We start from the raw sequence: 14,670 nt of genomic DNA, 5'->3' as shown, positions 1-14,670 counted from the left end.
ATGTGGAGCCCCAAAAATAAACTTTTTATGTGATTTAAAAATGCATAATTGATAATATGTGTAAAATACTCAAATAATGCATTATGACATCTGTTAACATTTTAAAACCTTTCAGTGCAGTACATTTTAAAGCAGCAATGTCACAGATCAATAGTATTTGTATAGCTGTTTTTCGTTCATGTCATTTACCTGTTTCTCTCTCTCTCTCTCTCCTTCTCTCTCTCTCTCTCTCTCTCACTCTCTCTCTCACTCTCACACACACACACTGTGTGGGAGTAGCTAGCTACACACACACACGCACAGTGTGGGTGTAGCTAGCTAGGACTCTGTATGAGGTCCTGAAGGCTTCCTGCTATCTGATATAGATGATCTGTAATCTGTCTCAGTGGGAAAATAAGTCTATGTCCTGTTCTTGCATACCTAACAGGTGTCACAGATAATGCTTTCCAGTGGTATCATATTGTTTTATTGGACTAGAGGTAGGCTCTGCTACTCCCCCCATTCCCCTCCAGCCACAAAGCTTTCAGTGAGGCTTGATGCAGGTTATGTCTGTCACCAACCATTTTTCACTTTGTTTTTGTTCCTCTTGCTGCATTACCAGTTCATAAGGCTTCCCTTCTTACATATACATAAATGACACTCAGGACTTCTTTGTCAACGTTGGACACAGGATTTGCATCGCAATACCAAGAATGCACTGTGGAAGTCCACAACTTGGTGAGCAACAGCTGTTCCAAATTTAAGTCAGCCAAAATGTCTGTTACAGACTTGGTGGGATGCAGATTAGACTATGCCAACTCCTTGAGTCTGGGTCTTTGTCTAGAGATAGACACAACTATTACAGATAGTCCAGAATGCTGCAACCCATGTCACTTTAGCAGCTCGCTAGTTTGATTAAAATGCTTTATTTGGCTTTCCCTACTTGGGTTAATTTTTAGGCCCTGGGCATCACCTACGGGGGACTTTCTTGCCTTTGTCTCTGGAGGACAGGCTTCTATAGCACCAGCAGGGCACAACTCTTCAATCAGCTTATGATTCCACACTTCGGGTGGAGTGCAATCGAAGATGATGTTCGGTGTAGTGGACCCTGAGCTTTGGAACAACCTCCCGTTTCAGCTGCAAACAACTTCTAACCACTTACCCTTCCATAAGTCGCTCGCCTCTTCTCTTGGGCCCTTTATAAATTCCCATTGATGTGTGTGTGTTGGTCCTTTGGCTATAGTATCGGAAATTTAATGCTAAAAGACAATTAGCATATGTACTCTACAAATATTGATTAAACTAGAACTAAACTTGAAGAGCTAAGGAAGGTGCATGCAGTCAACCCTGATTTGTCATTGTGTCACAGGGAGTGTAACGTCACTTCTGCTTCAACTGCCACTTTAGTAATTCAACATCGCAGAACCTACGTTGTGATTCAAGTTAGTAATCAAATGTGAATTTGGCTGTTACAGGCAAAGGGCCTGTACAAGCAAGGCTATGGGCTCCAACTCCCTAAAGTAGTGCCTCTAGGAAGACGTCTGCTTGCCAAAGAGACTTGCTTGGTACTGTGAGGTGGTTAATTTGCTTCAATGTTGCTCTGACCGATAGCACGGACTCAGGGGGACATTTCGAGGTTGAAGATGTAATCCTGTAAATCAGCAGTGTTACAACCTACAGAGTTTGTAACTTTCACACTCTATTTACAGTAGGGGGAGTGCTTTGTTTACACTGAGCAAGCCTCAGCTGGCTCCATTGGCATAAATCTTCAATCTGGTTGCTGGTATGATAATAGACTGGTCACAGTGCTGCTCCCCCTATTTGGGCAAGGTAACTGTCACTTATTTTCTGTAGCCTAGACTGCCATGTGAGGTATAGTAGTCCTGGGTATCGGAAATCCACAGTGCTCAAGGAAATCCCCTCTAAATCTGGTTGGTGGTACTCTACAGGGGATCAGTTGTCATAGCCTCCTCTTGCCTGGTGGATTGGTGGGACGCACAACAGACTCTAAATGAGGCCCTTCCACGATATAGGAACAAGATTACATTGAGCTTTCTATGAACTATGTACAGAATGGGGTTAAGTGCAGACTCTATACAAAGAAAACTAAATGATTAAAGAACCATGCGTGTTTCTTGACGTGCAAGGGGTAATTTTGACAGACACATAAAGATTTCACTCAAACCCGAGGCAAAGACTCAAACTCCAGGTTGCATTTTGATGGCTCAATGAAGGGTAGCCTAACCTGGAGGTGGAACTTAACAGATTGCAGCCAGTCTGGCCGGTTGCTTGATGATCCCAGGAGTGGACTGCTGCCACACCTGCTCTGAAGGTATCATGGTAAGTAAGACAATGCTGGTTAGTGCATAACTGGATTACCATGTCACTATAGACTCATTCATCTGCTTCTTTTGGAGTATTATTGTTAGACCTGGCATCCTTAGCATGGTTCCCCTAACATTTTGCCCTCTGACCTCATGTTTTGCTGACCTCGTTTTTGATATGAGAATAAACACAATGCCTGCATGTTTTATATCCTTACTGTTCAACCTGTTCACCTTAGGGTGGCATTCCCCCAAACATTTTGCCTTACCCCTCCATTTTTGGCTGATCTTATTTTTGTTGTCCTTAGGACTCTGGGCACTTTACCACTGCTAGCCAGTGCTAAAATGCATTTGCCCTCTGCCTAAAACATGGTCACATTGGCTTATCCATAACCATCATATTCAATTTAGGTACAAGACCCTAGTAAAGTGCACCACCTGTGCCCAGGGCCTATAAACTAAATACTACTGGTAGGCCAGCAGCACTGATTCTACCATCCACTTTAGTAGCCCTTCAAACCTGACTCAGACTTTCCATTGTAGAGCCTGTGTGTGCAGTTTTAAACTGCCATATCAACATGGCAAGTTAAACCTCTTGCCAGGCCTAAAACGTCCTTTTTAATACGTATAAGTCATCCCTAAGGTAGGCCCTGGACAGTCACAAGGGCAGGGTGCAATATATTTAAAAAGATGGACATCTACTTTTAAGTTTTACATGTCCAGGTAGAGAAAAACTCTTACATTTGTTTTTCACTAATGCAAGGCCCATCTCTCCCATAGGTTAACATTGGGATTGCCTTAATACGTTTTATAAGTGCAATTTTCAATTTGAAAAAGATGGGACCCCCCAAGTTTGGTGTCTCTGGAATCTCAATTTAAAATCACAACTGATGGTGACGTCAGATTTTAAATTGCAATTCTGAAAATGGCACTTTTAGAAAGTTGGCATTATCTTACCTTAAATCAACTAGTGCCTTCTGCCTGTCCCTGAATAAATGTCTGGGTGGATGGCAGCTGGATCTTGTGTATTCCCTGCAGCTAGACACACACAAAGGGAGCGTTGCATATCACTGAGTGGCCGGCTATATGTTGATGGACCATCCTGGGCAGGATGGGAGGGAGGAGATGACACTTTGACCTGAATGGGCGGTGTCCTGATCTCATGCAAAGAGATACATAACACCCTGTCGTGAGTCTGGAGCCAACGTAGGAAGGACAGGGACTCTGTGTACTTCAAAGAACTCTCTCTGAAGTTCCCCCCACTTTAAAGGCACCACTGGTACTGATTTGGTGGGTTGCTGACCCCACCAAATCAGTACACTTCTGGACCTGAGGACATTCTGCTGGGAAAAAAGGACTGCTGTGCTACTGAAAGGACTGTCACTCTGCTGGACTCTGCTGCACTCCTTGCCTGGGAGTGAGAAGGACTGGACGTGCATCTCCACATCCCTAGAACTAAAGTGACTCCAAGGGCTTGCTGGCTTGTCTCCTCTTCTGAAGTCAAATACTTTATTCCATTCTGTGCCAGCTCCTGGACTTTGCTTGCTGCAAGTCTTGCCCTGCCAAATGGTGCCAATCCAGTCCTGGGCCCTTGGAAGTGGTTATAAAGTGCTGCAACTGTAAAATCCATGCATCTCTATCATTGCGCTTGTTGGAACCAATGGATCTCCCTGGCACGATGACGCATGGCTGCTTGAGGACTTTGCATCGCCAGCTGCACGGCTCGAAGATGATGCATCGCCTTTATCTCAAAGGGTTCCCCGATAACGCATCTCCGACGGTGCAGATTTGAACTGTTGCATCACCTTTATCCAAAGGGTTCAATGCTGACACATCACCTCATCTGCTCCTCGCATTGAGTCTTTGACGTTGACCTTTCCTCTATACAAAAGGTACTCTTACAGCAGGACAAAGCTGGTCTCTGTATCTGATGCACGCTCCATCGTGATCAACCTAAACATTTAGATTTGACCCGGTCAAGCGTGACCAAGTAGCCCAGGTTGGCACTTTGTATTTCTAAGCACTATATTTGCAGATGTTCTTTAAAAATTAATTTCTCAACTTCTACTTATTGTATTTTTGTCATTGTGGTCTTGTTTTGTTCATTAAATTAAATTACATTTTTCTATTCTGGTGTGGTATATTTTTAGGTGGTGTTTTCACTGTTTTACTGGTTTAAGCATTGCACAAATATGTTACACATTGCCTAAAGCCTGTCTGCTCTGTGACAAGCTACCAGAGGGTGAGCATAGGTTAATTTACAGTGTGACTAGGATTGTGGTCTCTGACAATATCTAACAATGTTGTTCAAAATACTCTTATAAGATCCCTCTGTGTTGCCATGGCACCTCACCCATCCTCTAAAGTTACCTCAATTGAGAATTATGAGCTGATAGAATTTCTAATCTTACACTAACACACTGAAGTATTTTTCCTGCAGCATGGTACTTTTGAACAATGCTTTCCATGCCATTGTTAGAATCCAGTTCAGAGGGGCAAGCTTGAACTACTGGGCCCTAACCGTGGTGATTGTGGTATTTTACTCCTAATAGTCGACCCTATTATGGGCTCCAAGCAACTGGGCCAAGTACCCCTTCAGCACTTGACTCTCAGTGGTAACACTGGTTGAGAAAGTCCAAGGCTTCTCCTGGAGAAGGTAGGTGTAAGGCAAGCACAAGCTCGAATACACCCAGAATCCTCAATAAATGATTGTCCAGTCAAAAGGTTGTTTTTATGTTAAAAGCAGTATTTATCTATTAACACAAATTACAATACAACTTACTGCAAACAATATACACACCCTTCTTGAGACAAGCTCACTAGCATTACCTGGGCCAGCTTTCTAGACCCACTTCCCCATTTATGGTTGATGGTGACATCCAAACCAAGCCCCGCTAAAGTGTTGAAGCCCCATATGCTCTGAGAGAGCTCTTTGTCAAGAACCCTAAGTCCCTGGCTGCAGTGTACTATTTCAGAGAAAGTTCTTCCAGGGTCAAGCAGCCCGTTTGTCAATCTTGCAAGCTCTCATGAAGTGGTGGTCAGAGTCCCTTGGCCACCTGTGGTGTCCAGACAGTTTGAAGCTGTGGTTGTGGTGGCCACCATCATTGGTGCTTCTCCGATGTCGTGAGTATCTCCTGGGATCCAGGAGCAGGACCTTGAAACTCCCAATGTGGGAATTGATGTCACTGCTCTTAACTCTCCAAGGGTCACAGCTTGTGACGTCTTCTCCACTGCATGTCGAGTCAGGGCAATGGTCATCTTCCTCCTTCACCGTCCCTTCCTCCTGACATGCAGGTATGGTTGTAGCAGCACACACAGTATGACAGCCCTTTCTCTTAACTCCAGCCCCTACCTGGCATAAGGGGCTTGCAGATGACATAACAAAGTGACAGCCCTCTTCAAGTTACAGAGCTGTATCAAGCAATGGCTCTCCATCTCGCACAACTAAGCACCAATGGGGGGGGGTAACCTTTACTCTTTACAGTGCCCCCATCTAGCAAGGGGGCCATAGACTTTTCACAAACAGGCTGGCAGGGCAATCAGTACAGTAGTCCCAATGGACAATAATTTCACACTCCGCTCCTGGGTACCACACAACAGGATCCGCATCAGATGTTATTCTATCCAAGCAATTACCTTCACCTGAAAGGGCCTACTGGTTTTGGATCAGGCAGAAGCTGATTCTATAGGCTCCAAGCGAGTGTCATGATTCTCCTCAGTGATGTCCCTTTATCCAGCATGGAAAACTGGCTGACACATGGTCCCCAGTATCATGGTCACAGCAGACAGAACTTGGGCCAAACTTCTCCATACTGATGTACAGCTTCAGTTTGTCAATTTGGGAGTCTGAAGCTCTCCCTTTTATAATCCATTTCGAGACACACGTGATTTTGTGTCCCTGCATTTGAAGTTGTGTTCTAAGGGTCGCTCACTTGGAAGTGCCCACTCCCTTTGTGTGCTCTTTCTCCAGAGATCAGTCTATGACAGCAGGACAGTCTCCAATCTTTACAGCCCCAAACACAGGCCAAGGGAGTGACTAGAGGTTCACACCTAGATGTCCATGGGTTTGGGACCTATGTGCTTCAAAAGGTTACCAAAAGGCCCCAGGCCTGCTCTTTATTATTCTCTTATCAGCCCCATCTCCTTCCTCAGATGTGACCATGTCCCTTTGACCAGTGACCACCTTTCAAAATGAAAGAGCTCCTTTCGAAGTGCACCAAAGAGCCAGACTCTTCCTTCGTTCATCGTGTGTCCCAATCAGCTCTCAGAAAAGCAGCAATCCACAAATCTATCTGAGGGAAATTCCCACCTCTCCCTGCTCCTCCAGCGAGCTCTGGCTCTCCCAAAATGGAACCCAGCATCTTTCAAATTGTGCTGTTCACCAGTGTACACATACCCCTTTGTACACATGAATTCAGACATGCAGTCTTCAATGTTACACCTCTTCCTGGGCACTCATTCTTCCTTACTCTCTCAAGCAACATTATGCACTATCTTCTATGTGATGTATCTTCCCACAGGTATGCACATCTTATAGTGCACATATGGCTGCTCACGCTATTTTATCCTGTGATGTACCATCACTCAGGCACAAGTATAGTCTCACACAACTTCCCTCCCTATTTCTCCGGCAATGTACCATCTCTCAGAAACACGTACATCCTTGGCCTGCACACAACTCAATTCAGGCCAAGGACTGAGTTAAGCACAAAGCGGCGGAATTTTCCCAGGGTGGACCAGGAGACACCACTCTAGTGACCCATGTAAAACAGACCTGTTCACTTTGCTATCTTTAAAAAAAAACGCATGCTGCAACCACCGCACTCCTGCTACTTAACTCCAAGTAAAGGTAGTAGCCCAACAGCTATCATGTTACTTGTGGTCAAACCAAACATAGTAAAATTAAAAAAAGGCGCCATCAATCCACTCATTCATTGAATTTTAAGCTTCTAGAAGAAAACATATTCAGAATAGCTAATACATGTAAGTGCAATGTATTTCTGTGTTCACTGTACAGTTATGCAACGGAAGGCAGCATTCCCGCCCTGCACATCCCATCTTTTGATTTAATCTCCAGAATTGTCGTGTATTAAAGCAGTGGGTGAGTAAAATGGGAAATATGGGAAAACTGACCCCCTCAGCGCCGCAACCCTTTTCTGTCAAGAAAATTGATGCACCAGAAGCTGCCTCTACAGATTATCTTTTAATGGTTGCAATAAATGAACCTCCCACCTCGAGGGGGTGGAAGGGCGGGGGTGTGAAGAGCAATGCATAGCACGAGGTTAAGAATGCTTCTGTGGTATTCCTGCGTATATATTAACAATGTTCACCTCAGCAATTAGTGCCGAAAAGGAGAAGCTGCGCGTTGTGATATAACGTAGTTGTGAGCGAGCCGTGGCGAAGCCACCGAGTGCGTGCGCCTGGTGTGTGTGTGCGTGCGTGAAAGAGAGAGAGAGAAAAGACGGCCCTCCCTTCAAGCATGCTCTGCAGCAGCGTTTCTGGCTGGCAGGCTCCAGGCAGATGAGCGCTATTGATTTCTCTGCTGCTCCCCAGCCCCCGAGAGTTGCCTGAGCAGGCTGCTCGGAGTGAGTGCTGCGCGGCTGCACAAGGAGGGACGAGGGGAGAGGCGTTCTCTTCCTCATCAGAGCGCTGACAGCTGCGCCGTGTGTGCCACTGCCTCTCCAGAAATGTAGAGTAGCGCCGGCCGAGCATCCTTCCACCCCTCCGAGCTCCGGAGAACTCCGCAGAGAAGCCGGCAACCCCGAAGGGTCCCGTCTCCAGACTCGACAGCGCGCAAGGATTTGTGCTAGAACCCCCTCCTCAGCCTCAAGTCTGAAGGTAACGGTTCCCCTGGTTCGCCGCGGGCCAGGGTGTTCATGGACTCCTTGCATTCCCTTCATCTGCACACTATTGTCACGTTGCATGAGATTTAGCTTCTCAACCATGGGTTTCAAAGATCACTGCAGACCTTAAACTTTGAAAAAAAATCTGATTTCAAAAAATCTACGCACGAATGTTTTCTATACTGAATCTAGATACAGCTGTTTGCTTGCTATAGTAAGGAGTATAGCTCGGCGAACCCGCGTTAAATTTTTCTTTCATTAAATGCATCCATTGCGCCCTTTTGCTGAATCAACGATATTTCATTGAGGATTTACACGGATCTCCATGAAACGGGTGCAAAAGTGTGAATGGATGTATTATTGACTACGTGGAAGAACAGCTGTAGCTGGCTCTTTGTAATGATGAGGCTTGGTTGGTATAATTGTATGCTCTGGTGAATGTGCATTTTGCATACATTTCAGCTAATTTATGCAGGCATTGCTTTAACTGATTTCCTATTGAGGCGCAACAAGATTTGATGGGACACAATCTCAGTAAGGAGGAAAACGACTTTTGAGTGTTTTGGCTTAACTTGAAGGTCCAGTACTCCTAAAGGTGAATCGCTAGCGTAGTTTTGTGGAATCAAGTCTTGTTGGATGGTTTGCAGCTAAACACTCTAACTTGTCCAAAAGACTGGGGAACTGCACTGCTCATGACACACTGTGTGCATGTTGCCGTCCAGATCTCCAAGAAGTGGGAAGCAGTGGGAGGCAAAATTACACATATACTTGTTCGATTCATCTAATACACCATGCTGTGCTTGAAGGAAGAAGTCCACGCCTATCTGATGTAGAGCAGAGATGCATTACAGGGAGCAGAGTCATGAAATTCAATTTCCACCAAGAGATGACATTGTTCTTCATAGATTTTTTTGTGTAAAGGGTCAGCGATAGGTCCTTTAGTGGATGGTGTTGGTGCGGTTCACAATGCAGTTCGTTTTTGTTGAATGGATGAACTGTAGTTGGATTACTATTTTTGCACTATGTATTGGTGTGTCAAACACAGTTAGTGAAATTATGTCACTAGAAGATTGGTTTATTTGACATTTTTCTTTCCATTTTGATTTGCAAAGGGTTTTATCACAAATATCCTGACACATTAATATCGTGGACAAAATATCGAGGACCAAAATATCGAATGGTAAGTATGGATTACAAAAGTATATATATATATATATTCTCAAGGTACATAGATGTGACATAAAGAGTAGAAAATCTTGTACATAGATGTGGCGTAAAGAGTAGAAAATCTATACTTTACCAGATGCACTTACCTTCTCAATATTTTGGTCCTCGATATTTTCTCTGCAATATTAGTGTATCACAATATTCTTGTAATCGACATTCCAGAGTACAATCTAATGGTGCAGCTTGAAAACTGAAAGATAAGCAGGTGTTAGTCCAGATGCTTCACAGCAGAGACACTGATTGAGACTGCTCCAACTTGGACCCATAGCTAGAATGGCTCCCAGAAGCCAACTGGTCGATGGGTAGATCTACAGACTTACCCTCAGGTCAGCATCTCTGAATGCTGGGGAAGAGTCAGTTACAGGGTAGGATGGACTCGATTCAATCTTCTGAGATGTTGTAGACTTTGCCCCACTCCTACTAGATGTTCAAGGCTGGCAGTTTGTCAAAGATACTGCCAATTTCTGTAGAAAGAGATCCTTTTAAAAGATCTCAGTCTGTTGTGAATTCAGTGAACAAATGTAGATTGCACTGATTTCGGTGGATATGTGATCTAGTACCCACCCTGCTGATCTTTGAGTTTGGTGATCTGGATTTTGTTTCCAGCTGCAGCACTTCACCACAACACGATATAGCTCAGCGAAAAGGACATACCTTCTGGTGTCAAGAATTCTGTACATGTATAATGTAAAATAATAATAATAAAAGTACTCTCTTTTTTATATACTCACCTACCTTTTCTGTAATATGCCTTCAAATGGGACTCTGCAGCCCCCGCCGTTTCTCAGATGCAGGTCTCAACTATATCCAGTATGAAAATATAATTTGAGATTTGTTTAAAAAAATGAATTACAGGCTTCAATGGAAATGAGGTATCAAGTTTGCCTTTCTTTATCCATTTTACTTATAGTGAATATTATCTATGACGAACAGAAATAAGCACAGTTTATTTGAGTATGATTTAGTAATTTTTTTTTTTTTTTTTTACTATTTTTTCTACAACAGTGGCCTGATAGACAAAGTGTGTACATGATGGATGGTTTAGAAAGTAGAAGAATGACTGCAGTGAAATGCGCAGTGGATTGATTGTACTCTCCAGGGCCGGGCTGGGAACCCAAAGCAGCCCTGGCAATTTTATCGGACCAGCCCCAGGAGGGGGTGTAGCAAGTGTGAAGCAGTGCTGCTTTTGGTACTGGAGGCAGATGTTGCAGCACCGCTGCAAAACCGGTCCCCAGGAACAAAACCGACCCCGACCGCTGCAAAAACGGGTCCCACCTTCCAGCCTCCCGGGCAAACGATCTCTAATCAGCAGATAATAGCACCGATTGGTCCACACCTACTGCCCCTCTCCATCAATAGCGGAAGGCGGATCTTGCATAGACTTTAATGATGCAAATGCACGGCCCCGAGCATGGCTTACCTGAATTCGCTTACAGTGAACAACCAATTCGTTTATGACTTCGATTGCTCTAGGTGGAAATCCCCCAAACCCTTTTCTGCAGTCTCAGTGAACCAGATCTGGCTCCCAGAGTTTGATGTTTATTTAGATGAATCGGCAGACTGTTGCCATACCTTCAGCCCTCCCAGTTCGATGTATACCATGCACACAGATGCGGGATTAGCTTCTTCAATTAAATTAATCATTCTAGTGTGATGGGAAGCGCGCTTTGTCAATTGGCTTTCTTACCGCGTGACAGTGGTACAAAGAAGTGACCAATGTGAGTAAGGTGAGGACCAGTTCTCTTCCGCTGCATCTCTTATGATGTTGACGTAATGATGCGCTTCCCTGCGTCACAAGTCCAAGCTCTTGGATACAGTCCCAAGCACACTTGTAAGAGTTTATCAATCACCAGCCTGTGGACCACGGATGTGGTCTACCTCGGGACTCATTTTTAATCTTCAGACTTTAACCAGAGCTACAGATAAAAGGCGAGAGAGACAGAAGAAAGAAAAAAGGTAGGGAAACTGTGGCAAGGGGAGAAAACAGCGTTTAGAAAGAAACTGCAAGAGTGAAATAAAGAAATAGGAAGGGTCGGGTGGTGAAAGAAAGAGGAATAAAGTGAAATCAAGACTAGGCAGCCTTGATATTTGGCAGCTCCCGCGTTCAACAACGCCAGTTGCAGACTCCTAAGAAAAACTTTTTGAAGTTTTTGTGCATCGGACCTACTATCTTTTACAGACAAGAGTTATGTTGCAAACATTTAAACTGCAATGTGTAAAACGCATCTTCAGGGCACCAAAGGCTCGTTTATTGGGCCCTGGTTTTAGGGTCAATGAACTGCAGCACTAAAAAAAATAAGTTTGCAGAGATTTCAGTATGTATATGTGCCCCTTTCAATACAGCGTGCCGATTTTGGAGTGTAGGGAGCTGTTTACAGGCGTTTGATGACACTACTCGGCTGGTTCAAGGCAATATGGACATTCAGCGCTTAATTTGTAATTGTACGTTGCAGTATGTAATTTGTCTTCATGGTGCGTGGAGAAGCGCTGTCATGGATGGGGCAAGGCTCACAATGCTAAGACGGCACAATGCTGTGCAGTTCATATACGAAATTTCTATAGAACCTTTAGTGACTTGTCATTGGAGTTACAGTGTGTATAACCTCAGGACACCATACTAAGGTCCATATGTATCAAACCATTTTGCATTCGCAAATGATGCAAATCGGTAAATTTGACCGTTTGCGAATGCAAAGCAGCCTTTCCAGATGTATGAAAGGCATAGGCAAACCAATTTTAGGGAATCGCACATTTTTGCGATTTCCTAAAATTGCCACTCCGGGAAAATACTATTTGTTATTCCCTAAGCACATGTAACAAGCATTTCCTAAATGCAAAATGGGCATTTAGGAAATGCAATTACTAAGTCGATGGTAACCATGTGCAATTTTTAAAAATACACTAAAGATGCATTTTTTGAAGTGCCAAGTCGCACACAGTTGCCTCTAGGGCATGTGTATGCATTACATGGGCACCTCTTTTTTTGGAATGCATCAATAGGGGCATTAAACCCCCAGGCACCCTTGGTTTTGCATTTCTTAATTTGCGATTTCCTAGTATAAAATCGCAAATTAGGAAGTGCAAAACCATTTGCACTTAGGAACACATGAAGTTGCATTTTCAAATAGGAATTCCCTAATAGCGATTGCGACTCTGTAGGAATCGCTATTAGGGAATTGCTATTTTCTTACAAATCATTTTGCATTTCTTAAACAGCGATTTCTTAAAATTCGCTGTTTAGGAAATGAAAAATGGAACTTTGATACATCTGCCCCCTAATGCCTTTCTGCCAGTTTGCCAGTTGTATTAGGCTGCTTCCTCATTTCTTTGAGACTAATGGATTCTGTTGATTAAGGTCAGTGGGCCTCTTTTACCTCTGACCAAAACCTGTGACCCCTGCTTTGGCAGCTGGAACAACTGCATTGTGGCCCCTATAGAGCAGAGAGAATTTGCCATGATCTTTCACCCAGTGGAGACCTTCCGACTAATATACACCACAGTTACGTTTTGTTAATTTCATTTGACATCACGCATGAATAACCCCAGAAGGGGTATCTCGGCACACCTTAGGTAGCAGGAAAGAGACACACATTAAGAATAGGGCAGTCTTAAGCAGTTTCCTGAATTTGATGTGATTGGTACATGTATGAATTTCGTAAGGCAGTTCGTTCCAGTATGAGGGGGTCAAATAGGAAATGATCTACCACCTGTTCTTAACTTTCTGATGGGGGGAACAGTAAGCCAAGCTTTGTCGCTGGATCACAGAGGCCTCACAGGACAATAGTGTTTAAGTTTCTGGGTAAGGCACATGGGGCCTTTTCCCATTCGAAATTTGTTGGTAAGGCAGTCAGAATGTGATTCAGAATTAATTGTTTTGTTAATGAATATTAATGATATGGTGTACCAGTGCCCAATGTGCCTTTGCGGTATAACTGACCTACCACCTAAACAATGGTGCACACTATTGGATGCTGAACTGTAGAGGAAGAATGTGAATGGGTGTGCTTTAAGTACTATTTATGACCTTTGGGGGGGTCATGTATACCTGTAAACAGTTCACAAATATGTAACTACTTAATTTCTAACCAGGCCAGACCTTATTTCACTGCACTTTAAGATCACTCTAAAATATTAGTGTCACTTATTCCAAACTTGCATTTAGAAGTGAGGTGCTGGGAGTTACCCATCAAATATGTTTGAATATGGGTGATAGGCCATCATGTGCTACAAGAAGTAAAGAACTACAGTTCTACAGATAACTAGGAAAGAGTGAGGCACCTAAGAGATTTTTGATCTTCTAAACGTAACACAATTATGATGTTTGCTTCTGTAAAGTAAAAAATTTCAATATTTTTGAAAACCATCAAAGCCTTGATTATGTGTAGATAGGAATAATTCCCTTTGAGACACATCATTAACATAAACCCACCCTAAAAAAATCAGACAGCATATCTCTAGTAACACTGTAGAGAGAGTGATAGACAGTTTCGGACTCCTCTATACAATTTGGACATTACGCGGTGTCCTGCAATAGGAACGGCACATATTATTAATTAGAACATTGGAATGTTGGGATCTCCATTGACAATGGAGAGCTCCGGACTATTACTGGCTAGTAGAAGCCCGTAGCGTCAACATTCAAATGTTCTCTTTGTTCATAGCAACAGGGAATCTGCTCGGGCTCCGTGAGGACTTTGTTTTATTTATTAGAACATTCTGCCCCTTAGTGGCAGAATGTTCTAATAGCCTTAGAGCCCGCGTAGCCTTCCGCTCGGGCCTTTAATGCTGGAGCGGGCCCTTAATGGCCGATAGAGCCTGCTACGGCGGGCTCTAAGGCTATAGTAGATGTGTTGAAGTGCATCACAACCTGGTACTTCTGCCACTTTCCTCAGCTGCTAGACATTAATTGCAGAAGACAAGTAGAGTTTGGGAGGGAGATAGGGAAAGATAGGAAAAAGGAAAGAGGGGAGAAAGAGATAGAGATAGAGAATGAATGGATGAAAAGAGAGCGATAGAACAAGGAGAGAAAAGTAGTGGAGCTGGTTGACCATTTTTTTGCCAAGACTGCTTTTGGCTCCTTGCCAAGCCCAGCTAGCTTGCCACTTGACTGGAGAACACTGTAAGGGGCTTTATGCCTTTGATGGTATAAACATGACTGGTGCATTAATGATGCCCTGCAATTTGTGAAAATGAAATCTCATATGATGTAGCACACACTACATAGGGAAAGTTAGATAGATAGATATCAGTGAGTTATGGAGATGTTTTTCACCAAGAGGTTCTGCGTAACATCAAAT

At 43.7% G+C, this 14,670-nt stretch overlaps 1 protein-coding gene across 2 annotated transcripts in view; it reads left to right on the top strand.

The window, feature by feature from the left end:
• The first annotated feature begins 8,015 nt into the window (after nt 1–8,015).
• RPH3A (rabphilin 3A) overlaps nt 8,016–14,670 on the top strand; it is a 756,965-nt gene continuing 750,310 nt past the window's right edge. For both annotated transcript variants that reach the window (XM_069214805.1, XM_069214807.1), the window contains exon 1: nt 8,016–8,141. The gene's annotated coding sequence lies outside the window, so the exon portion shown is untranslated. The remainder of the gene's footprint in view (nt 8,142–14,670) is intronic.

Source organism: Pleurodeles waltl, chromosome 11 (assembly GCF_031143425.1).
Source record: "Pleurodeles waltl isolate 20211129_DDA chromosome 11, aPleWal1.hap1.20221129, whole genome shotgun sequence".
In the NCBI taxonomy this organism is placed as follows: Eukaryota; Metazoa; Chordata; class Amphibia; order Caudata; family Salamandridae; genus Pleurodeles; species Pleurodeles waltl.
This window is presented reverse-complemented; position numbering and strand designations above follow the sequence as displayed.